Genomic DNA, 24,349 nt, shown 5'->3' with positions numbered 1-24,349 from the left:
TGAGCCACTAGGTGGCGGGGTTGTTCCTCAATCCTCAAATGAGCCCACAGAGACAAATCAGACTGCCAGAGATTTAGGCTGGATCCGAAATGGCATACTTCCCTACTATATAGTAGGTGAAAAACAGTATGTGACAAAATATGTATGTCTGACTTCACAGTACTCATTAAATAGGAGGCAAAAAATACCTAGATGACCTACTACTGGATTCTGTGCATTCCATGGACACTTTACTATCCCGTGAGGCCACGGAAGAGGATTTGAGGATGGCAGTGAAGTGACGCAACTGATCCTGTAGGTCACATAATAATATATATTAATAATGATAATGACAACATGACAAATGTAGTATGTCCGGATTACATTCATACTTCACACACTCATACTATATAGATCGTACTTTTTTAGTGGTCGTGAAGTAATTATTTATTCAGAATAAGTACCTACTCAAGAGTGAACTCAGACTTTATGGTTGAGTGATCCTGTTGAGGAAATGGCATTCACTAAGATGTTGTGCTATGCATACATATTTCACTGTGTTTACAAGGTATATTTAAAATGTATCTAAAATCAGTATTTTCCCAGGTTAAGAGGAAGTTGTTTATCTAGCATGGGGAAAAAACCCTAAAGAAAGATTATGTTCTGAGTTAACACTAGTATGTTGGTGACACTTTGATATATCTCACCTCATCAGGAGAGCAATGGCACAACCAGCACAGGTGTCAGCGCCAGCCAACATACAGCTAGAGGACCGTAACAACATCTGACTCATGTCTAAAACAAAATAATCAGGTAAATGTACAAACAAATGACACTGTTGTTGTTTTTTTCACTAGCCTGTCAGATTTGTATTTTACAGAATAGAAAAGAATCCCTGCTAGAAAGGTAAGTAAAGGCAGGGTAGGTAGGATTTTTCTAAAAAAAAAAAAACATTCCAAATTTGTTTAAACTGTCTTTATATACCAATACATAATTAAAATGTAAGTATAAAAATCGAGTGTCTGTAGACCTCTCACGACTGTTGTAAACACAGCTCATTATTTCCATTCACTCCACCCCCTCCCTTCTGGGCTCCTTCCAAAGCCACGCCCCCAAAACACATGAACGAACGCGCGACGCCAAACGCTCAGGCTCAGCTGGAAGACGCATTTATTTACCTGAGACGAGTGGAGAGGAGCGCAGTGCATGCAGTGACATCATGTCAGAATAAAATACCTAACTTTATCACTATGAATATAAACAAATAAGATTTCTTTTAGTACTCACTATCAAGCTAGCATATCGATACTGGTAAAGTTTAAAATATAGCCTACTTTGTTTGATTCGGTAACGAGCTAGATTTATAGGTATAACAAGCTATATTTATAAGGCAAAGCTAAAAACAGGTTGCATTGATACACGTTTTTCCATTACCATCAGTTACACTGTGATGAAGGTGAATTTCGTGCAAGATTCATAACATATACGGTGTTTTGCATGTAAGAGTTTCCATGATGAAAACATTGTTGACTCTGATGAGGACTACACTCCGGAGACAAGTACCGCATCGTCGGTTCGAGGACAGGTCCGGGGTCGAGGGCGAAGCAGAGGCTCAAATCAAACGGGTGCGCGCGCATATGGGCAGATCTTGCAACAGGGGTGGTAGCCATGGTTGCGAGAGTGAGTGACAGTCGCCCAAACCAATCAATTGTTTCGTCCCGAATGGAAATAATGAGCTGTGTTTATTGCAGATTAAAAGGTCTACAGTCACTCGATTTTTATACTCTTTTTTTCAGAGCACTTACATTTTAATTATGTATTGGTATATAAAGACAGTTTAAACAAATTTGAAAAAAAGTTTTTTATAAAAATCCTACCTACCCTACCTTTAAGAAAGCGAATTTGTTTTTAAGACTAGTTCGGTGTAAAACAATGTCACATTTACAAATGTTGTTAGTTTAATGTCTGAAATTGAAAATCTTTCAGAAAATATATTCACACATTTCTATTGTATTTTATCAATTTTTCTATTACAAGATGGCCATGTTGCAGTAGTCTCTCCAGAGAGAGAAAGAGAGAGAGATTTAGCCAGATATTTTGAAACTGCAGCATAATTAAAGAAATATGAAACATAATACCACAATAATAAATATAAATAATGGGGCAGTTTCCACAAACAGATGTACAGACAATTTCAGAAAAACTGAAGAGTGTTTAGAAGGTGTTTAGAAAATGTGTATAGACCAACATGATCAGCACACCTGGGCAAATACAGTGATAATCCAATAGATAATGATTATTCACAGGGTATCAATCTGGAAACATAACTTTGTTTCACAATGGAATGGAGAAAAAAAGTTTGGGCATTTGGATAGTGTGATCCATATCCTAATAAATCTTCAACAACATCATAATTATTGAGACACGTGAAACGTCTTTTTTAATTTTTAATTGATTTTTTATTTATTTTTTGCTCTTAGTCAAGTCAAGTCACATTCACACTGGGAATGTTTGCTGTGCGACTGTACCCAGCAGCGTTGGTCTGGTTTCACTCTTAGCTTGATTCTGTTTGCATGCATCTTACATCATCACAAACATGCACGGCACATAATAGAAAACAGAATGTGGGTCAATATATTGTTTTTACATTTACATTTATTCATTTAGCTGATGCTTTTATCCAAAGCGACTTACAATTGCTATATATGTCAGAGGTCGCACGCCTCTGGAGCAACTAGGGGTTAAGTGTCTTGCTCAGGGACACATTGGTGTCTCGCAGTGGATTCGAATCCGGGTCTCTCACACCAAAGGCATGTGTCTTATCCATTGCACCACCACCACCCCTAATTTTGATTAATTTGGTGCTATTTTTGCACAGCTGAGTAAATGACACTTGGGTTTACTGTAGGGCTGTCAACTTTAGTCGTTTAGTCGACTAATCGGTCGATGTCATTGGTCGACCAGTTGCATATTTTTTTTTTTTTTTTCACCAGTAAAGAAATTTTCATTGATTTACTCCTTGATATTTATTCCTTTATAAGCAGTTATATATTACTGTATTCTAAATATAATTAGCCTATGTTTTATCCCCAACTTTAAATGCTTTAATTCAGGCTATTTTGTAACAGCGCCACAGTTAGCGCATCACGTAGAACACTCGGGAACCGCACCTGTGGCTGGCTGCACTGCTGCTTCACGCTCAGTAACGAATATAGGTAGTTTTGCTGTATTCATTCAGTTAGAACCAGTACTTCATTTGTAAACTGGGAGGTCCCGGAGCGCAAAGGGAAGGGTGGATCCGGCGACTCAAAACGGGGTTGGAGGTAACGGAACAAGTAAGGAATAATTGACGACAGGCCGTTGAATTATTAGAAAAATAATGCACACCCGAGGAGGTAATGCGGTCGCGACGCGAAGCGGAGTTATTAAATTGTTTAAATTATTAAATTGAACAAGCGCAACATTCAGCATTCAATCAAATATTTTAAAAGATGTAGGCTATTATTAATAATAATGTTATTTCAACATAATATCTCGTTATTTCGACATAATATGTGTGCGTGCAACAAGCTAGATGTGAATTTGTAAATCCGGTGACGAGTGCATTGATTTTTATTAATAAACTAGTGTTTTCTGTCGGCTGCAAATATGAAGTTGATGATCGCCATCTCCGTAGTGAACGAGCCTACAGAGAGAAATGCACATAGTGGATCATAATCAGCCTATTTCTTTTTTCTTTTTTAATTATTTTGTTTAAAGACATTTCAAGCTTTGTGTATTTGATGTATTCCTCATGTCTGTGTGAGGCATACACTTGGTTTCGTTAAGTTAGGATGAGATGCGCTCCAGTTAACGTGCAATGTGACCGCGCGGGCGCCCGATTTGGTCTGTTATACCGTATTTGCTTCTTATTTATTACAAAACAAAACGAAATTAAACCTATAGGCCTTCCTTCTATACAGCCTATTATTAGGATTGTTTTTTAGGCTATTTGGGGTTCTTGTGTGTTTGTTTTAAAACGCCTAGATCGGCTGGACAAAAGTTAACCCATTTGAAAGTAAAGAAGAATATACAGCCTGTATAAACGAGAGCTTTTGTTAGGATTTTTCATTATTTGGCAGTTTTAGCAGTTATATTTTTGTAGCGTGTGGTGTGGTCAGGTGCGCGATTGTGACTGTCACTATAGACCTAGGACAGAGCTCCTCACTTTGCAGTTAAAAAAAATCACTTAATTTTCAAAGAATTGTAGGCCTGTTATTATTATTATGGTTTTATGTGTTATTGATTTTTTTTCGTTGTTTTATAAATGCTCTATGACAATTGTTTAATAAATGTTCAATCAAAATGCAAAACATCACGTGTTTTTTTTTTTTTTTTTTAGTCGACTAATCGTTGCGCAGGACGTGACTTTGGTCGACTAAGCATTTCTTTGGTTGACTACAGCCCTAGTTTACTGTGTGTCACACGAAGGCAGCTTTCTTCTGAGGACTCTTTTGAGGAGACACTGTATTGCCATTAATTTGCTGCCCTGATTGCACTCGTTATGTGCGAATACACTACAGGCTCTCGCTCGTATCCAAGGAAAATCATCAACACTAAATAATTGTCTAAAACGCATGCACAGGTTACTTTACTTCCTGAACAAGTGCGCACCCGAGTCCATGTTGCTTTCACATTCATGAAACATGTGAAACAAAAAGAGCAGAACATATACACTTTCAGATGATAATTTGGTTATGCATGGAATCTGAGGTAAAGGCTAAATAAGTAAACTGTACACTAACAATGCTGTTTGCATACAACACACCATTATAAATAGCCTAAATTGAAACCTGTTTCATTTTAAATTAATAGGCAATAATAATTAGCAATTTTATAGCCTACGTTGGGTGCTATATATACAAAATAATATTGTAATATCATTTAGCTGAAACTTAGTTACCACAGTAAAGTAGGCTAGAGAAAATTGGGAAAGGAGGTTTGAAATGTGTGTAGACATATGCACACATGACAACTTATCAGGCTACTCTAATCATTACAGTTAATAGTTATTAGGGCCTATCAGGACTGCCATAGGGCCCGGGATCTTGTGCTACGCCCCTGTGGGAACATGACTGTACATAACTTTAAGCCCAGACACGTGAGGCAGCGATCGTGACTGTCAGCCGGGGCCAGGTAGTGCCCGAATCCAGAAACACACGGGTTGAATGACATCTTTAAAAAGAAGCAACGTCACACCTGTTGCTCTTTCAGGAAATAGCTCTTCTACAGTGCTGGAGCACACAGGGGAGATGCAGGATTATAGTGCAGGGTATGATAACAGCCACCACTGCTGCAGAGCGTCACACCAACACTGGAAGCCAAAGTCCTCTTCTCCAACAGCAGTGCAGACACTCGAAGTCTTCACTCTTCTTTCAGGTGACTAGATGAACCGCTCGGCTCCAAGGGTAAAGCTGAAGCTGTGATGCATCCGCTTCTGTTTTTATACCCAGATGCAAATCTCCCACACCAATGTGCATTGGCTCGATTAGTTTACACTCGAAGGGGATTGGGCTCTCAGGCGGGATCCAATTACGTCAGTCATTCCGACGTAACGTCGAATGTGACTGACTGAAAGGGAACCGTAGTATGAAGACCGGAAGCATGCTTTTATTAGAGCACTGCACACTTCCCTTTACAGGCGATGACTAACAGAAACATCAGCCTTCCTTCCTAGACTGTAATCACCAGCACATCTCATTCACAGCACATCATTTTGGAGAGGTTGCCATAGAAACCATATAGTAGCAGAGCTCAGATGAGCACAGCAATTTCCTCTCGCACTCAAATGAAAGCAAAGAGACGACCTAAGACAGTGAGGAAAACACACATGCACACACATGTTTTACCCTCTCTTAGCATTCGATATTTCTGTTTTTGAATTAATAATAAATAATTTATTTTTAAGTTTTTTTAAGAGTTTTTTTTTTTTTATGGCCCAAACACCAGCATCAAAACACTATCTTTTTATGTCCTCACACACACATACTCATTTACTTTTATTCATTTGTTAAATTTTATATATAATATAGATGTTTTTATCCAAAGTGACTTACCAAAGAAGATAATATACAGAAGAGGAGAAATGCAAAGAAAATATAAGTTAGTTAGTTAGTTAGTTAGTTAGTTTGTGTGTGTGTGTGTGTGTGTGTGTGTGTGTGTGTGTGTGTGTGTGTGTGTGTGTGTGTGTGTGTGTGTGTGTGTGTGTGTGTGTGTGTGTGTGTGTGTGTGTGTGTGTGTGTGAAATGATCAACATGTTGATGAAGAACATTACTAATGGTGTTCAGTGTACTGATTCTGATAAAGGCTGCTAAACGCTTACTCGGCTTAATCAATTTATGTTTAAAATGAGAATGTAATTACATTGTGTAAAGTCCAAGTTAAATAGATAAAACCACAAAAAATGACAAAATTTGCTATAATTTTACTTTTAAAATAAACAACTTAATTTTGTTGTGCACAATTTAAGTTTGTTAAAACAGAAGTTTAATAAATCCATTTGCATTGGGATTAATCAACATTACAATACCAACCCAGGCTTCTGATCTACGGTCCCTGGCATGCTTTATTGAGAGAGTAATTGTTGAAATTAAGTGTTATTTTATGTGTTTTAAGTAAAGTGAAATATCTGCTAATGTTTAATGTTTGACGTTTCATTTATTTCCAGAACACATTTGTGTTTTTGAGCTTGCTATTGGCTGGAGATGGTGCTATAATTCACACTAGAGCTGTATGCGTTTAATATGTGTTACTGAACCTACAAACTGACTAACTTTTTTTGTGTGTCTATTTTGTAATTCGTAATTGTAATTTGATTCAGCATCTTTATGTCATTACAAGCTGCTTTTGATTCATCCGTAAGAAATTTCCTACATAATAAAGTTCATAGCCACCAATGCACATAAATTATGTTAGTAAAATAAATATCTTTTTTAGATAGTGGGAACATAAAGTAATGGGAGATTTCGTGTCTTATGTGTCATTTTGCATTCAGTGCATTTTGCTGTGATGAGATGACGAGGGAGTTGGAGGACTTTTTGAAGAGACTAGAAACAGTTGGCAGAACACAAAAGAAAACTGGACCAAAATCCCTTTCAAAGGGGTGTATATTGGGGTGACCTATGCAGACTGCGGGATGTGCGTATGCCCCACACCCCAAAAGCAGAAGTCGCTTATTCTGAGCATGTTTTTCCATTTTTAAATGTATAATAACAATCAAGAGTTAATGTTACCCACTTTCTAAAAATGCTAAGTTTTATAATGTATTGAGAAAAGTTGGGTAGACTTTACCTAATTTCTTTTATTGTGTAGTAGTCTTTACTCAAAACATGGGATAAAATCTAACTTCAATTCATCCCACGTTTGGGTCAAATAAATGTACTGTTATGGCCACTTTAATGTTTCATTTGTATTTTTGATTTCTTCATTTTTTGCCTTTGAATTAACTGATTCATTTATAAAATAATTATGAATAATATCCATTTATTTGTATTCTTTTTTGTATTACTTATTATTTAATGTATATGTTACCGGCAAAGTGTGTAATCCCGGTATTGTATAGAATGCCTAGGCAATGTATAGAATTCCTGATGTTTTTTGCAAAAAATACATGACCTAATTCTATACATTACCTAGGCATTCTATAGAATGCCAGATTAAACACTTTGCCGGTAACATATACAGTATATTGGCTTATTTCTATTTGAATTGTAATATTGTAATATAGGCTATAAGGGCTATAAGGATATAAGGGCTTAAAGCCAATATACCCTTGTGGTGACATATTTAACTAATGACAGGAAAAGGGGAGTGAACCAGTTTTTAACGGCAATACAAAACCTTTGAAGAAAACTGAGTTCAGCTGTGAACACTACACTAAAAAAATGCTGGGTTGTTAAATTTAACCCAAAGGTTGGGTCTGTCCATGTAGAAGCATCACACCATTAAGCATTGCTCTGACTTCCACCATTTGTGGTTAGTATTAACATTTGTGCTGCTGTGTGTGTGCCGTACAAAACAAAGAAAAATAAAATGCTTTCAAAGAGGAATTAATGGACTGCTTGTTGATACTAACCCCCAATGGTGGAAGTCAGAGCAATGCTTAATGGTCTGATGCTTCTACATGGACAGACCCAACCGTTGGGTTAAATTTAACAACCCAGCATTTTTTTAGAGTGTAGTGTTCACAGCTGAATTCAGTTTTTTCATAAGTATTGTTTTCAGTGAAAAGATAAATTTTACTCTAATTAAATTTAGATTTTTCCCTCCGTTAAGGAACAGACTTTAGATAGTAACTTAATGCGGGATTCCAGTGCCAATGACAGGTTATATAGTCTGAGTGTGAGTATATGTGTGTGGCCCGTCAGCCTGTTTGAATGAGGGATTACAGGAAGAGTAGAAGAGTAGCTCAAGGCACTCCTATCTCAGTCGCTACAGTCGCTGTGCTCTGCAATTATCACTCACAGCACATGCGCTCTAGCCGCAGCTCCGGCTCACATTTATAATGCTGCCCTGGACCTATAATGAGACTGTAGCCATTATTACCTCCAGTCTGAGCACCTCCACCCGGGGCTCGACTCTTCCAGTCCAGCGCATCAGTCGACAGCCACAGTCGACCCCCCCCCCACACCCTTCTTTTGTGTGACTCTGAGACCGCCAGAAAACAGATCCTCTCCTGGAAGCAGAACTATCACAGAACTGTGCTTGTGTTCATGCAAATAATGAAATTTCACTAGAAGCTTTGTGAAATATATCAACTTTATTATGTGTTGTGTTTGAATCACTTGAATTCTAATTAAACTCTTTTAGGCGTCTACAAAATTTAGTTTTCCTTTGTCCCCTAGTATGCTGTGACATTTTCCCCTTTTAAAAATGGTTTGATCTTTCTGAGATAATATTTGAGAATGCCTGGAAAGTCCTTTCGACCACATGGATAAAACCTTTTTTTTTTTTTTTTTTTTTTTTTTTTGCTTTATTTTTGTTATCTTGTAGATTTATTTTTTATTGCACACTAAAACGTTGAGAGTGAATAATGTGGTGTTGGTGGGTGTCCATTGACATTTAAATTATAATGTGTGATTTAAAGGCACATAAAACTGATCCACACTGGCAGAATTTACAATTTATACAACTGACATGAATTACAAACATATTGGCATCAGTGGCATGGTTGAAATAATATAGGACTTTAGCATTACACTTAGGGTTAAAAATTGATAAATAACTATTGGTACTTTGCAAGTCTCACACAACAAATGAATGAATGATTGAAATGAAAAAGATCTGGTCTAAATGCAGCAGTTGACCTTTAATAATAAATAAATAAAAATAACAAAGATAACAAAAATACTCAGTGTATATCTCCAAAATCGCGGTCAACAGGAACAGAACAACCGAGAACAGACAACTGAGGCCCGTTTACACGTACATGGTTATTCTGAAAAACGGAGACATTTTCCTTCTTTTGTGCCAAACGGAGATTTCGCCTCTGAAAACGATTCTTTCTAAAAACTCCGGCCAGAGAGGAGATTTTGGAAAACTCTGTTTGCATGTAAACTGAGAAAAACTGAGTTTTAGGCAGCCGGCGTCACAGTATGCGACAGAACTTAAACCTGCATCAAAAATGCGACCAGAAAGAGGAGGTGATTCGTTGCTGCTGTTGCTATTTTCGGGATTCTGATTGGCTAACGTGGGCTTGAGCTTCTCGGTACACTGCCACCTACAGGTTTGGCTCTTGACGGCATATATACACGTGTTCGTGTAAACTAACACTTTTCTGAAAACTGACAGGTGTGCACAATGTTAGTTTTGAAAACAGAGAGGGTGAAATGTCCGTTTATGAAAGTAGCCGGCCACGTGTAAACGTAGCCTGAGCAGAACAAAACACACAAACTAATCAATGAAACGAGCATCAGGTGTACAACATAATCAAGCCAGGGCAGACATGCAGGCAGGAGTAACCAGGGCAGTCAAGGCACCTTTATTTATGTAACGCTTTATACAATACAAATTGTTTCAAAGCAGCTTTACAGTGATAAACAGAAAAAAAAAATGCAATGATGCAAACAAAGTTGGACTGTGCTCTAAAAGAAAATGGTGTCAGTTCAGTGTTAAGATCCATTTTAAAGATCAATTATTAAATTAGTTAATTTCATCTATAAAGCAATTCTGCAGAAAACAGTGATGTCATCGTCCAGCTTCCAATATTTAAATATTATGGGAATACACAACATGAATATTAAGTGTTCCCAACTAAGCAAGCCAAAGGCGACAGTGGCAAGGAACCCAAACTCCATCAGTAGCCGCGTTTCCATTACCCTGCAAATTGCGCAAATTGAATTGAATTCATGGCGAATTGAAAATACGCCAAATGGAAACACGCCAATTTTGCAAACACTCCCATTTATCGCAAAAACGGTTTACGCTCGCATGAGGGGGTTTATCCGGCAATTCGAAAAAGAAATATTTCGCAAAACTGCAATGGAAACAGTTTTTGCTCATTTACAGTCACCTGACGTAGATGACGCGGTGTGTTTGGACAGAATACGAGACAGTTCTTTATTAAATTCATATAAGACAAAAGAATTACAGGAATAATGGATTCTAAACCTCAAATAAATGCCACAATCAAGACCTTGAAGCAGAACTGAGGGAGAAACACCCAGAAACTCCTCATATGTGCCGCTCACAAGTATAATAAGGGTCGTTCCTTACCATTAATGCTTGGAAAACACACACACATCTCCTTTAATTAATAATAATGGCTAATGCAGTGGCTGGGATATAGTATATAAACCTACCAACGTCCGTTGCCATGGTTTTTGGAATGATTTTACGTATTGCGAGAGGAAAAAATGAAGTTTTAGTCACATAACATCAGTTAATGAAAACTGCGTCATTTCGCAATATTTTTTTGTCGACATTTAGAAGAAAAAAAATCTTAAAAGTTTTGCGCAAATCTGTAATGGAAACACGCCAAGTGACAGAATGGAGAAAAAAACCTTGTGAGATCCCAGGCTCAGTTGGGGCCAGTTCTCCTCTGGCCAACAGGCGAACAGTGTATGATTATGATCCAGGCAGCATTACAGGTCAGAAGGATTGGATCAGAACATTCAGAGTATTATCCAGTTCATCTGTTTGAAGATCGGAGTCACGCCGGTATGGAGAAGGGTTTGTTGAGGATCAGTGCCGATGGCTGTTGAGGATCAGTGCCGATGAGGCCTTCACAGGGGAGAGTCTAGTTGACACAATCTCTGCTGACATTGCAGGTCCACCATCTGATCTGGATACGGCTGACTATACGGTAACCTCTGGATTAACAGAAAGACTAATATTAGCATTCTTCTTAAGATGTAACAAGCACAATGGGTGTTAAAGGAAGTGTTCCCGGTTCCGGTTGACCCAATTTATGCAGCCAAACAGTCCTTTAAAGGGATAGTTCACCCAAAATTGAAAATTCTATCATCGTTTACTCAAGTTACCCTCAAGTTGTTCCAAACCTGTATGAATTTCTTTCTTCTGTTGAACACAAAAGAAGATATTTTGAAGAATATGGGAAACCAAACAGTTGATGGTCTCAGGTGATGTGCCATGCTTCATTAATTCATGGGCCTTCAGTTTGATCTATCCTGGACACAAAATTTGCGGTTACACCAGACTCCACTTTAATCTACTAGAAATAAATTATTTCAGAAGAATACAGAATCAATCAAATATAACATTTTATTTGTTAGGTAAAAATGTATCATGCCAATTACACAATTAAATTATAAGCCACATTTATGTGCACATTTTTCTGTAATTAATCATGATAAATCACACCTAACATTCGATTTCTTTTTTAATTTTAGCCATTATAGCCATTCAGTATTACAGTATAATTAAAAGCTATCAATTTTAACATGTATTAAGCTTTAAAAAATATAACAAGTTTTAATTAAAGGGAACTTAAAACAATCTTCACATAAATGTCATATTTACCTGCCCTTCAATATATCAGGGCTAAAAGAAAATCTTTTGGCCCAGTCAGAGCAGTTCAGATTTTTACTTACCCACAATGCCGAGTCAAAATGCACAAAACATTTTTGTTTTCGTTGTTTTTGACCCATGTAACCTTGTAAACAGTGCTTTAAGATTTTTAGGTAGGTCTAACGGGTAGGATATATACAGACATTAAATAAAGTTATCAAACACTTCACAGTCTTCACTGCATATTAATTAAATATAGATTAAGATTCAGATCATAAGCTCATTAGGCAAGAGCTCCAAGAACTGAACTGAGTGTGTCAGATAAAGGAGACAAATGTGCAGAGCGGGTTCCCCAGGACCCGGATTAAGAACCACTGGTTTAAAAGCATGTGGATGAATAAGAGCGTGATCATATGATGTAACGTTAGTCAAAGGATGACAGAAAAAACAGGTGCTGCATTGTGCTAAAATGATACCACAGATGAAAGGGAAAAAACAATAGATTCATAATATACATCATATGTGGTATATAGACATTGTTAGTGAACTTTTTAGTGACTTGAGCCAGGGTGATTGGAGTGTAGGAAGAAGGGGGATGCATAGATGGGAGAGAAGTTTGTGCAAGGCGGTCCTATGCTCTCTTTCTTTGAGATCTTCTCTCCAGATTTGTGAGTTTTATTGTTTTATTGCAGGGTGTTTGATCTCATGTTCTGTCTTAGCAGAAAAAAACAGTCTTACACTTGAAACTTGACCTCATGAAAATAAAAATAAAATATTACTATAAATTACAGCAACACCTCTCCCTTTGCTTTTCAGACGAGGCTCATGTTTCTAATATTCAGCAAACCATAAAATTCATTTTTATCATTTGTTCATCTGTATTATGTCTGTTTTTTATTTGTTAAACATCAATAAAATTGCTACCCTTAAATAGGTTTGAGAGTTTTTTGTATTTAGCCTACTAATACAAAAAAATATGATGATATATATTGATGATATGTAAATGAAAGAGACTTGTGATGGGATTTATCGGACTTCTGTGACGTGAGACAGCTGGCACACAGTCGGTTTAGCCGGTCTGTCTGCTTCCTGACCTAGGCCAGAGTTAGTCAAGGTTCACAACTCTAAGGGCGTTTTCACACCTATAGATTCTTTGTTTTGTTCCGAAACAGGGACTTAATTTGTTACAATGTAGCATATTTTCTTGGATCGGTTTGCTTTCACAAGGCAACCTTTCAAAGCGTACCAAAATGTGTTTATGCAAATCACATGCGAGTACAACTGTCCTCTTATTGGTCAGAGTTTCCTCTGCGTCATTCATCAAGATGACTGACAAGTTCGCTCCATGAGCTTATCGTGGCTTTATTTGTAACTGTCGAGACAAACGCAAACACTATAAGAATGTAACCGTCATTCCCGCTGTTAAATGATATACTACATTCATATTAATACTACAGCAAATTCAAGCACGCTCTCTATGGATCTCCCAGCACTGTCTAGTGGTAAAGACACTTGCAAAAATAATACAAAAGTTATAAGAGCAGGAATCAAGGCTTCATCGGAGACAGCATTCTCACACGGATTTACACAACATTTTAAAAGAAAAAGATGTGCTCTTTTTGTTTTCAACTGTGATAACTAAAGTGCTCAATCACATAATCAGACACTACTGCTATGTATATAGCACATTTCCAATTATGAATTATAATTCCATTTGGTTTGTTGGTCCGTTGGCTCGGATTGCTTTCACACTTCAAGCATACCGCCCCAGAGTTCATTTGCAATTGGTCCGAGACCATCTTGTTCAGCCAATCTCGGAGCAATTGTTTTGGTGTGGATCTGAGCGTGTTTGCCGTGTTCATATGTCTAAACGAAACGAACCAAGGGTGAAAACGCACCATGTTCCCAAAAAAATGCTCAGGTGTGAAAGCACCCTAAGACTATGTGCCATATGGCGAGAGAGAAGAGCAATTGTCTAGCAATTGTTCCAATTGTCTATGACACTTAATTAAGAATAACAATCTGAGAATGTATGATTAGCATTAGCCAGTACTTTTAAATTTGCTTTGATGTCAGGCGCTCTGGCTCCCGGCGAACAAGTGACAATGGTGGCTGGTGTCTCTATTTTCACGTTCCGTGTAATAGAATCGCCAATAACTAGGGCACATTCAACAGGATTCACAGTGGGTGTCACTGAGTGGGGAAAACCAGTTTGATGTTTTAATCAGAACGGAAGAGCAGTGTTTTGTCCCGTGACTATGCCATCACACAGTCACCCAGTTGCCCTGCTGGAAGGGTTCGCTAAGCTTGTCACATCCAAAGCAGTATAGAGGCCTTGCGTTCTTACTATCCTTGATTAAAATTTGAATGTGTGTCTCTAATTATGAAATCTTCTCTCTCAGCCTAACTATTTAAATGCATTTATCACATGTGAAATTCTCACCGGTGACAGATAAGGCTACGCTAAACATGTGACAGGCAGTACAAGTGACAATAACAGGAGATGATGCCATGACTCACCACATTTGTTGACTGATTCCAACTTTCCACAGTTGTTTGATGGACTCTAAAAAATGGAGTGAGAGAGAGAAGGGAGACAGTAAGTCTGACAAGTTAACAGGCTAGCAAAATGTTAACGTCTTGTGCTAACGAAAGCAATTTAGATTAAAAGCTAGTGATGTCAGATTAATGTGATAGGCAGTATTAGATAATATCAGATATATGGTGATGATTAAGTTATATTTAGCAATATAAACAACAAGGAATGATAGTAAATAGAGATTTGAAACAAAACTATACAGAGCTACAAACACAAACCACTCAGCAGCGAGATAGACAGAAACCGGAACTCAGAGTGAGAAGAAAATAGAACCACACTGTAAAAATTAAAGGTGCCTGGAGGAACTTTTTGGGGTTCTTCACTTTGCCACACCGGCGGAACCGTCTGTAGATCCTCTAGGCACCCCTTAAAAAAGGGGCGGTTCTCTGAGGAACCACACAGGTTTCCTGAGGAACTCTTATATGAAGCACTGTGTGGAACCACTTTGGGTGAATCCAGGAACCAAATTTCTTTTTTTTTTTTTGTATTAAATTTATTTCATGTTGTTACTACGGTTACCATAAACTTATATTATAATAAACAAACTGAACCAAATACAAAATAAGAATTATTTTAGATCCATTTTAATACATACACTTCAATGCACTTGGGGAAAAAAGCTAGTAATAGATTAATATCAATGAATACACACACACACACACACAAAAAAAATGTATAATACATAAGTAACATGAACTAGAAAAAAAAGTTTGTTGAGACAAACTTTAAGTTGGCTTGAGAAAGCCGGACCAGAGATTTTGAAGAAGTTTAAAGTAGTTTGAAGTTTAAAATAGTTTAAATTTTGATTGATAGATTAGTTAGAATGAAAGAATAGTTAGAGAAAGATAGATTAGTTAGAATGAAAGAAAGATAAGTTAAAAAGAAAGATAGATTAGAAAGAAAAAAGATTTAGAAAGAAAGAAAGATTAGTTTGAAAGAAAGAAAGATTAGTTTGAAAGAAAGAACGATTAGTAGGAAAGAAAGAACGAAAGATTAATTAAAAAGAAAGATAGCAAGAAAGAAAGACAGAAAAAAAGAAAGATTAGGTAGAAAGAAAAAAGAAAGAAAGAATAGTTAGAAAGAAAGAAAGAAAAGTTAGAAAAAAGAAATAGTTAGAAAGAAAGAATAGTTAGAAAGAAAGAAAGATAAGTTAGAAAAAAGAAAGAAAGAAAGAATTGAAAGAAAGAATAATTAGAAAAAAGAATAGTTAGAAAAAAAGAAAGAAAGATTAGGTAGAAAGAAAGAAAGAAAGAAAGAAAGAAAGAAAGAAAGAAAGAAAGAAAGAAAGAAAGAAAGAAAGAAAGAAAGAAAGAAATAGTTAGAAAGAAAGAAAAAAAGAAAGAAAAGAAAGAATTGTTAGGAAAAAAAAGAAAGAGATTAGTTAGAAAGAAAGAAAGATGGATTAGATAGAAAGAAAGAAAGATAGATTAGATAGAAAGAAATATGAATTAGTTATAAAGAAAGAAAGAACGATAAATTAGTTAGAAATAAAGAAAGATGGATTAGTTAGAAAGAAAGAAAGATGGAAAAAAGAAAGAAAGAAAGACAGATTAGTTAGAAAGGCGGATTAGTTAGAAAGAAAGAAAGATAGATTAGTTAGAAAGAAAGATGGATTAGTTAGAAAGAAAGATAGATTAGTTAGAAATGGATTAGTTAGAAAGAAACAAAGATAGATAGATAGATAGATAGATAGATAGATAGATAGATAGATAGATAGATAGATAGATAGATATATAGATAGATAGATAGATAGATAGATAGATAGATAGATAGATAGATAGATAGATAGATAGATAGATAGAAAGTTTGAAAAGAAAGATAGATTAGTTAGAAAGAAAGAAAGAAAGAAAGAAAGAAAGAAAGAAAGAAAGATAGATAGATAGATAGATTAGTTAGAAAGAAAGATGGATTAGTTAGAAAGAAAGATAGATTAGTTAGAAAGAAAGATGGATTAGTTAAAAAGAAAGAAGAAAGATAGTAAGAAAGAAAGACAGAAAAAAGAAAGAAAGACTAGGTAGAAAGAAAGAATAGTTAGAAAAAAAGAAAGAAAGATTAGGTAGAAAGATTAGGTAGAAAGAAAGAAAGAAAGAAAGAAAGAAAGAAAGAAAGAAAGAAAGAAAGAAAGAAAGAATAGTTAGAAAAAAGAAAGAAAGAATGAAAGATTGATTGATTAGTTAGAAAGAAAGTAAGATGGATTAGTTAGAAAGAAAGAAAGAAAGAAAGAAAGAAAGAAGAAAGAATAGTTAGAAAAAAGAAAGAATGATTGATTAGTTAGAAAGAAAGTAAGATGGATTAGTTAGAAAGAAAGATTAGTTAGAAAGAAAGAAAGAAAGAAAGAAAGAAAGAAAGAAAGAAAGAAAGAAAGAAAGAAAAGATTAGTTAGCAAGAAAGTTAGATGGATTAGATGAAAAGAAAAAGAAAGACTGATTAGTTATAAAGAAAGAAAGAAAGAAGGATTAGTTAGAAAGAAATATGGATTAGTTAGAAAGAAAGAAAAATAGATTAGTTAGAAAGAAAGAAAGATGGATTAGTTAAAAAGAAAGAAAGATAGATTAGTTAAAAAGAAAGATAAGTTAGAAAGAAAGAAAGAAAGAAAGAAAGAAAGAAAGAAAGAAAGAAAGGAAGAAAGAAAGAAAGAAAGAAGGATTAGTTAGAAAGAAAGAAAGAAAGAAAGAAAGATAGATTAGTTAGAAAGAAAGATAGATTAGATTGAAGGATAAATAGATAGATTAGTTAGAATGAAAGAAAGATAGATTAGTTAGAAAGAAATATGGATTAGTTAGAAAGAAAGAACGATGGATTGGTTAGTTAGAAAGAATGAAAGATGGATTAGTTAAAAAGAAAGAAAGGTAGATTAGTTAGAAAGAAAGATAGATTAGATAGAAAGAGATTAGTTAGAAAGAAAGATAGATTAGATAGAAAGATACATTAGTTAGAAAGAAAGAAAGATAGATTAGTTAGAATAAAAGAAAGATATATTAGTTAGAAAGAAAGAAAGAAAGAAAGATAGATAGATAGATAGATAGATAGATAGATAGATAGATAGATAGATAGATAGATAGATAGATAGATAGATAGATAGATAGATAGATAGATAGATTAGAAAGAAAGAGATTAGATAGAAAGATAGATTAGTTCGAAAGAAAGAAAGATAGATTAATTAGAATGAAAGAAAGATATATTAGTTAGAAAGAAATAAAAGATGGATTCGATAGAAAGAAAGAAAGATTAGTTAGAATGAAAGAAAGAAAGATATATTAGCTAGAAAGAAAGAAAGATGGATTGGTTATTTAGAAAAAGAGCCAGATGGATTAGTTAGAAAGAAAGAAATATGGATTAGTTAAAAAGAAAGAAAAAAAAGATAGATTAGTTAGAAAGAAAGAGATTAGATAGAAAGATAGATTAGTTAGAAAGAAAGAAACAAACAAAGAAAGAAAGAAAGAAAGAAAGAAAGAAAGAAAGAAAGAAAGAAAGAAAGATGGGAATGATAGATTAGTAAGAAAGATTGATTAGTTATATAGAAAGACAGATAGATTAGTTAGAAAGAAAGAAAGAAAGAAAGAAAGAAAGATGGATTAGTTAGAAAGAAATCAAGATGGATTAGTTAAAAAGAAAGAAAGATAGATTACGGAAGAGCAGTGTTTTGTCCCGTGACTATGCCATCACACAGTCACCCAGTTGCCCTGCTGGAAGGGTTCGCTAAGCTTGTCACATCCAAAGCAGTATAGAGGCCTTGCGTTCTTACTATCCTTGATTAAAATTTGAATGTGTGTCTCTAATTATGAAATCTTCTCTCTCAGCCTAACTATTTAAATGCATTTATCACATGTGAAATTCTCACCGGTGACAGATAAGGCTACGCTAAACATGTGACAGGCAGTACAAGTGACAATAACAGGAGATGATGCCATGACTCACCACATTTGTTGACTGATTCCAACTTTCCACAGTTGTTTGATGGACTCTAAAAAATGGAGTGAGAGAGAGAAGGGAGACAGTAAGTCTGACAAGTTAACAGGCTAGCAAAATGTTAACGTCTTGTGCTAACGAAAGCAATTTAGATTAAAAGCTAGTGATGTCAGATTAATGTGATAGGCAGTATTAGATAATATCAGATATATGGTGATGATTAAGTTATATTTAGCAATATAAACAACAAGGAATGATAGTAAATAGAGATTTGAAACAAAACTATACAGAGCTACAAACACAAACCACTCAGCAGCGAGATAGACAGAAACCGGAACTCAGAGTGAGAAGAAAATAGAACCACACTGTAAAAATTAAAGGTGCCTGGAGGAACTTTTTGGGGTTCTTCACTTTGCCACACCGGCGGAACCGTCTGTAGATCCTCTAGGCACTCCTTAAAAAAGGGGCGGTTCTCTGAGGAACCACACAGGTTTCCTGAGGAACTCTTATATGAAGCACTGTGTGGAACCACTTTGGGTGAATCCAGGAACCAAATTTCTTTTTTTTTTTTTGTATTAAATTTATTTCATGTTGTTACTACGGTTACCATAAACTTATATTATAATAAACAAACTGAACCAAATACAAAATAAGAATTATTTTAGATCCATTTTAATACATACACTTCAATGCACTTGGGGAAAAAAGCTAGTAATAGATTAATATCAATGAATACACACACACACACACACAAAAAAAATGTATAATACATAAGTAACATGAACTAGAAAAAAAAGTTTGTTGAGACAAACTTTAAGTTGGCTTGAGAAAGCCGGACCAGAGATTTTGAAGAAGTTTAAAGTAGTTTGAAGTTTAAAATAGTTTAAATTTTGATTGATAGATTAGTTAGAATGAAAGAATAGTTAGAGAAAGATAGATTAGTTAGAATGAAAGAAAGATAAGTTAAAAAGAAAGATAGATTAGAAAGAAAAAAGATTTAGAAAGAAAGAAAGATTAGTTTGAAAGAAAGAAAGATTAGTTTGAAAGAAAGAACGATTAGTAGGAAAGAAAGAACGAAAGATTAATTAAAAAGAAAGATAGCAAGAAAGAAAGACAGAAAAAAAGAAAGATTAGGTAGAAAGAAAAAAGAAAGAAAGAATAGTTAGAAAGAAAGAAAGAAAAGTTAGAAAAAAGAAATAGTTAGAAAGAAAGAATAGTTAGAAAGAAAGAAAGATAAGTTAGAAAAAAGAAAGAAAGAAAGAATAGAAAGAAAGAATAATTAGAAAAAAGAATAGTTAGAAAAAAAGAAAGAAAGATTAGGTAGAAAGAAAGAAAGAAAGAAAGAAAGAAAGAAAGAAAGAAAGAAAGAAAGAAAGAAAGAAATAGTTAGAAAGAAAGAAAAAAAGAAAGAAAAGAAAGAATTGTTAGGAAAAAAAAGAAAGAGATTAGTTAGAAAGAAAGAAAGATGGATTAGATAGAAAGAAAGAAAGATAGATTAGATAGAAAGAAATATGAATTAGTTATAAAGAAAGAAAGAACGATAAATTAGTTAGAAATAAAGAAAGATGGATTAGTTAGAAAGAAAGAAAGATGGAAAAAAGAAAGAAAGAAAGACAGATTAGTTAGAAAGGCGGATTAGTTAGAAAGAAAGAAAGATAGATTAGTTAGAAAGAAAGATGGATTAGTTAGAAAGAAAGATAGATTAGTTAGAAATGGATTAGTTAGAAAGAAACAAAGATAGATAGATAGATAGATAGATAGATAGATAGATAGATAGATAGATAGATAGATAGATAGATAGATATATAGATATATAGATAGATAGATAGATAGATAGAAAGTTTGAAAAGAAAGATAGATTAGTTAGAAAGAAAGAAAGAAAGAAAGAAAGAAAGAAAGAAAGAAAGAAAGATAGATAGATAGATAGATTAGTTAGAAAGAAAGATGGATTAGTTAGAAAGAAAGATAGATTAGTTAGAAAGAAAGATGGATTAGTTAAAAAGAAAGAAGAAAGATAGTAAGAAAGAAAGACAGAAAAAAGAAAGAAAGACTAGGTAGAAAGAAAGAATAGTTAGAAAAAAAGAAAGAAAGATTAGGTAGAAAGATTAGGTAGAAAGAAAGAAAGAAAGAAAGAAAGAAAGAAAGAAAGAAAGAAAGAAAGAAAGAAAGAAAGAAAGAATAGTTAGAAAAAAGAAAGAAAGAATGAAAGATTGATTGATTAGTTAGAAAGAAAGTAAGATGGATTAGTTAGAAAGAAAGAAAGAAAGAAAGAAAGAAAGAAAGAAAGAAAGAAGAAAGAATAGTTAGAAAAAAGAAAGAATGATTGATTAGTTAGAAAGAAAGTAAGATGGATTAGTTAGAAAGAAAGATTAGTTAGAAAGAAAGAAAGAAAGAAAGAAAGAAAGAAAGAAAGAAAAGATTAGTTAGCAAGAAAGTTAGATGGATTAGATGAAAAGAAAAAGAAAGACTGATTAGTTATAAAGAAAGAAAGAAAGAAGGATTAGTTAGAAAGAAATATGGATTAGTTAGAAAGAAAGAAAAATAGATTAGTTAGAAAGAAAGAAAGATGGATTAGTTAAAAAGAAAGAAAGATAGATTAGTTAAAAAGAAAGATAAGTTAGAAAGAAAGAAAGAAAGAAAGAAAGAAAGAAAGAAAGAAAGAAAGGAAGAAAGAAAGAAAGAAAGAAGGATTAGTTAGAAAGAAAGAAAGAAAGAAAGATAGATTAGTTAGAAAGAAAGATAGATTAGATTGAAGGATAAATAGATAGATTAGTTAGAATGAAAGAAAGATAGATTAGTTAGAAAGAAATATGGATTAGTTAGAAAGAAAGAACGATGGATTGGTTAGTTAGAAAGAATGAAAGATGGATTAGTTAAAAAGAAAGAAAGGTAGATTAGTTAGAAAGAAAGATAGATTAGATAGAAAGAGATTAGTTAGAAAGAAAGATAGATTAGATAGAAAGATACATTAGTTAGAAAGAAAGAAAGATAGATTAGTTAGAATAAAAGAAAGATATATTAGTTAGAAAGAAAGAAAGAAAGAAAGATAGATAGATAGATAGATAGATAGATAGATAGATAGATAGATAGATAGATAGATAGATAGATAGATAGATAGATAGATAGATAGATAGATAGATAGATAGATAGATTAGAAAGAAAGAGATTAGATAGAAAGATAGATTAGTTCGAAAGAAAGAAAGATAGATTAATTAGAATGAAAGAAAGATATATTAGTTAGAAAGAAATAAAAGATGGATTCGATAGAAAGAAAGAAAGATTAGTTAGAATGAAAGAAAGAAAGATATATTAGCTAGAAAGAAAGAAAGATGGATTGGTTATTTAGAAAAAGAGCCAGATGGATTAGTTAGAAAGAAAGAAATATGGATTAGTTAAAAAGAAAGAAAAAAAAGATAGATTAGTTAGAAAGAAAGAGATTAGATAGAAAGATAGATTAGTTAGAAAGAAAGAAACAAACAAAGAAAGAAAGAAAGAAAGAAAGAAAGAAAGAAAGAAAGAAAGAAAGAAAGAAAGAAAGAAAGAAAGATGGGAATGATAGATTAGTAAGAAAGATTGATTAGTTATATAGAAAGACAGATAGATTAGTTAGAAAGAAAGAAAGAAAGAAAGAAAGAAAGATGGATTAGTTAGAAAGAAATCAAGATGGATTAGTTAAAAAGAAAGAAAGATAGATTAGTTAGAAAGAAAGATGGATTAGATAGAAAGAAAGATATATTAGTTAGAAAAAAAGAAAGAAAGAAAGAAAGAAAGAAAGAAAGAAAGAAAGAAAGAAAGAAAGAATTGTGGATTAGTTAGAAAGAAAGATGGATTAGTTAAAAAGAAAGAAAGATAGATTAGTTAGCAAGAAAGATAGATGGATTAGTTAAAAATAAAGAAAGACTGATTAGTTAGAATGAAAGAAAGACTAATTAGTTAGAAAGATAGATGGATTAGTTAAAAATAAAGAAAGATAGTAAGAAAGAAAGACAGAAAATAGAAAGAAAGATTAGGTAGAAAGAAAGAAAGAATAGTTAGAAAAAAAGAAAGAAAGATTAGGTAGAAAGATTAGGTAGAAAGATTAGGTAGAAAGAAAGAAAGAAAGAAAGAAAGAAAGAAAGAAAGAAAGAAAGAAAGAAAGAAAGAAAGAAAGAAAGAAAGAAAGAATAGTTAGAAAAAAGAAAGAAAGAATGAAAGATTGATTGATTGATTAGTTAGAAAGAAAGTAAGATGGATTAGTTAGAAAGAAAGAAAGAAAGAAAGAAAGAAAGAAAGAAAGAAAGAAAGAAAGAAAGAATAGTTAGAAAAAAGAAAGAATGATTGATTAGTTAGGAAGAAAGTAAGATGGATTAGTTAGAAAGAAAGATTAGTTAGAAAGAAAGATTAGTTAGAAAGAAAGAAAGAAAGAAAGAAAGAAAGAAAGAAAAAGAAAGAAAGAAAGAAAGAAAGAAAGAAAGAAAGAAAGAAAGAAAGAAAGAAGGATTAGTTAGAAAGAAAGAAAGAAAGAAAGATAGATTAGTTAGAAAGAAAGATAGATTAGATTGAAGGATAAATAGATAGATTAGTTAGAATGAAAGAAAGATAGATTAGTTAGAAAGAAATATGGATTAGTTAGAAAGAAAGAACGATGGATTGGTTAGTTAGAAAGAATGAAAGATGGATTAGTTAAAAAGAAAGAAAGGTAGATTAGTTAGAAAGAAAGATAGATTAGATAGAAAGAGATTAGTTAGAAAGAAAGATAGATTAGATAGAAAGATACATTAGTTAGAAAGAAAGAAAGATAGATTAGTTAGAATAAAAGAAAGATATATTAGTTAGAAAGAAAGAAAGAAAGAAAGATAGATAGATAGATAGATAGATAGATAGATAGATAGATAGATAGATAGATAGATAGATAGATAGATAGAGATTAGATAGAAAGATAGATTAGTTTGAAAGAAAGAAAGATAGATTAGTTAGAATGAAAGAAAGATATATTAGTTAGAAAGAAATAAGAGATGGATTAGATAGAAAGAAAGAAAGATTAGTTAGAATGAAAGAAAGAAAGATATATTAGCTAGAAAGAAAGAAAGATGGATTGGTTATTTAGAAAAAGAGCCAGATGGATTAGTTAGAAAGAAAGAAATATGGATTAGTTAAAAAGAAAGAAAGAAAGAAAGATAGATTAGTTAGAAAGAAAGAGATTAGATAGAAAGATAGATTAGTTAGAAAGAAAGAAAGAAAGAAAGAAAGAAAGAAAGAAAGAAAGAAAGAAAGAAAGAAAGATGGGAATGATAGATTAGTAAGAAAGATTGATTAGTTAGAAAGAAAGATTAGTTAGAAAGAAAGATTAGTTAGAAAGAAAGAAAGAAAGAAAGAAAGAAAGAAAGAAAGAAAGAGAAAGAGAAAGAAAGAAAGAAAGAAAGAAGGATTAGTTAGAAAGAAAGAAAGAAAGAAAGAAAGAAAGAAAGAAAGAAAGAAAGAAAGAAAGAAAGAAAGATAGATTAGTTAGAAAGAAAGATAGATTAGATTGAAGGATAAATAGATAGATTAGTTAGAATGAAAGAAAGATAGATTAGTTAGAAAGAAATATGGATTAGTTAGAAAGAAAGAACGATGGATTGGTTAGTTAGAAAGAATGAAAGATGGATTAGTTAAAAAGAAAGAAAGGTAGATTAGTTAGAAAGAAAGATAGATTAGATAGAAAGAGATTAGTTAGAAAGAAAGATAGATTAGATAGAAAGATACATTAGTTAGAAAGAAAGAAAGATAGATTAGTTAGAATAAAAGAAAGATATATTAGTTAGAAAGAAAGAAAGAAAGAAAGATAGATAGATAGATAGATAGATAGATAGATAGATAGATAGATAGATAGATAGA

This window comes from Scardinius erythrophthalmus, assembly GCF_964197995.2.
Source record: "Scardinius erythrophthalmus genome assembly, chromosome: 15".
NCBI lineage: Eukaryota > Metazoa > Chordata > Actinopteri > Cypriniformes > Leuciscidae > Scardinius > Scardinius erythrophthalmus.
This window is presented reverse-complemented; position numbering follows the sequence as displayed.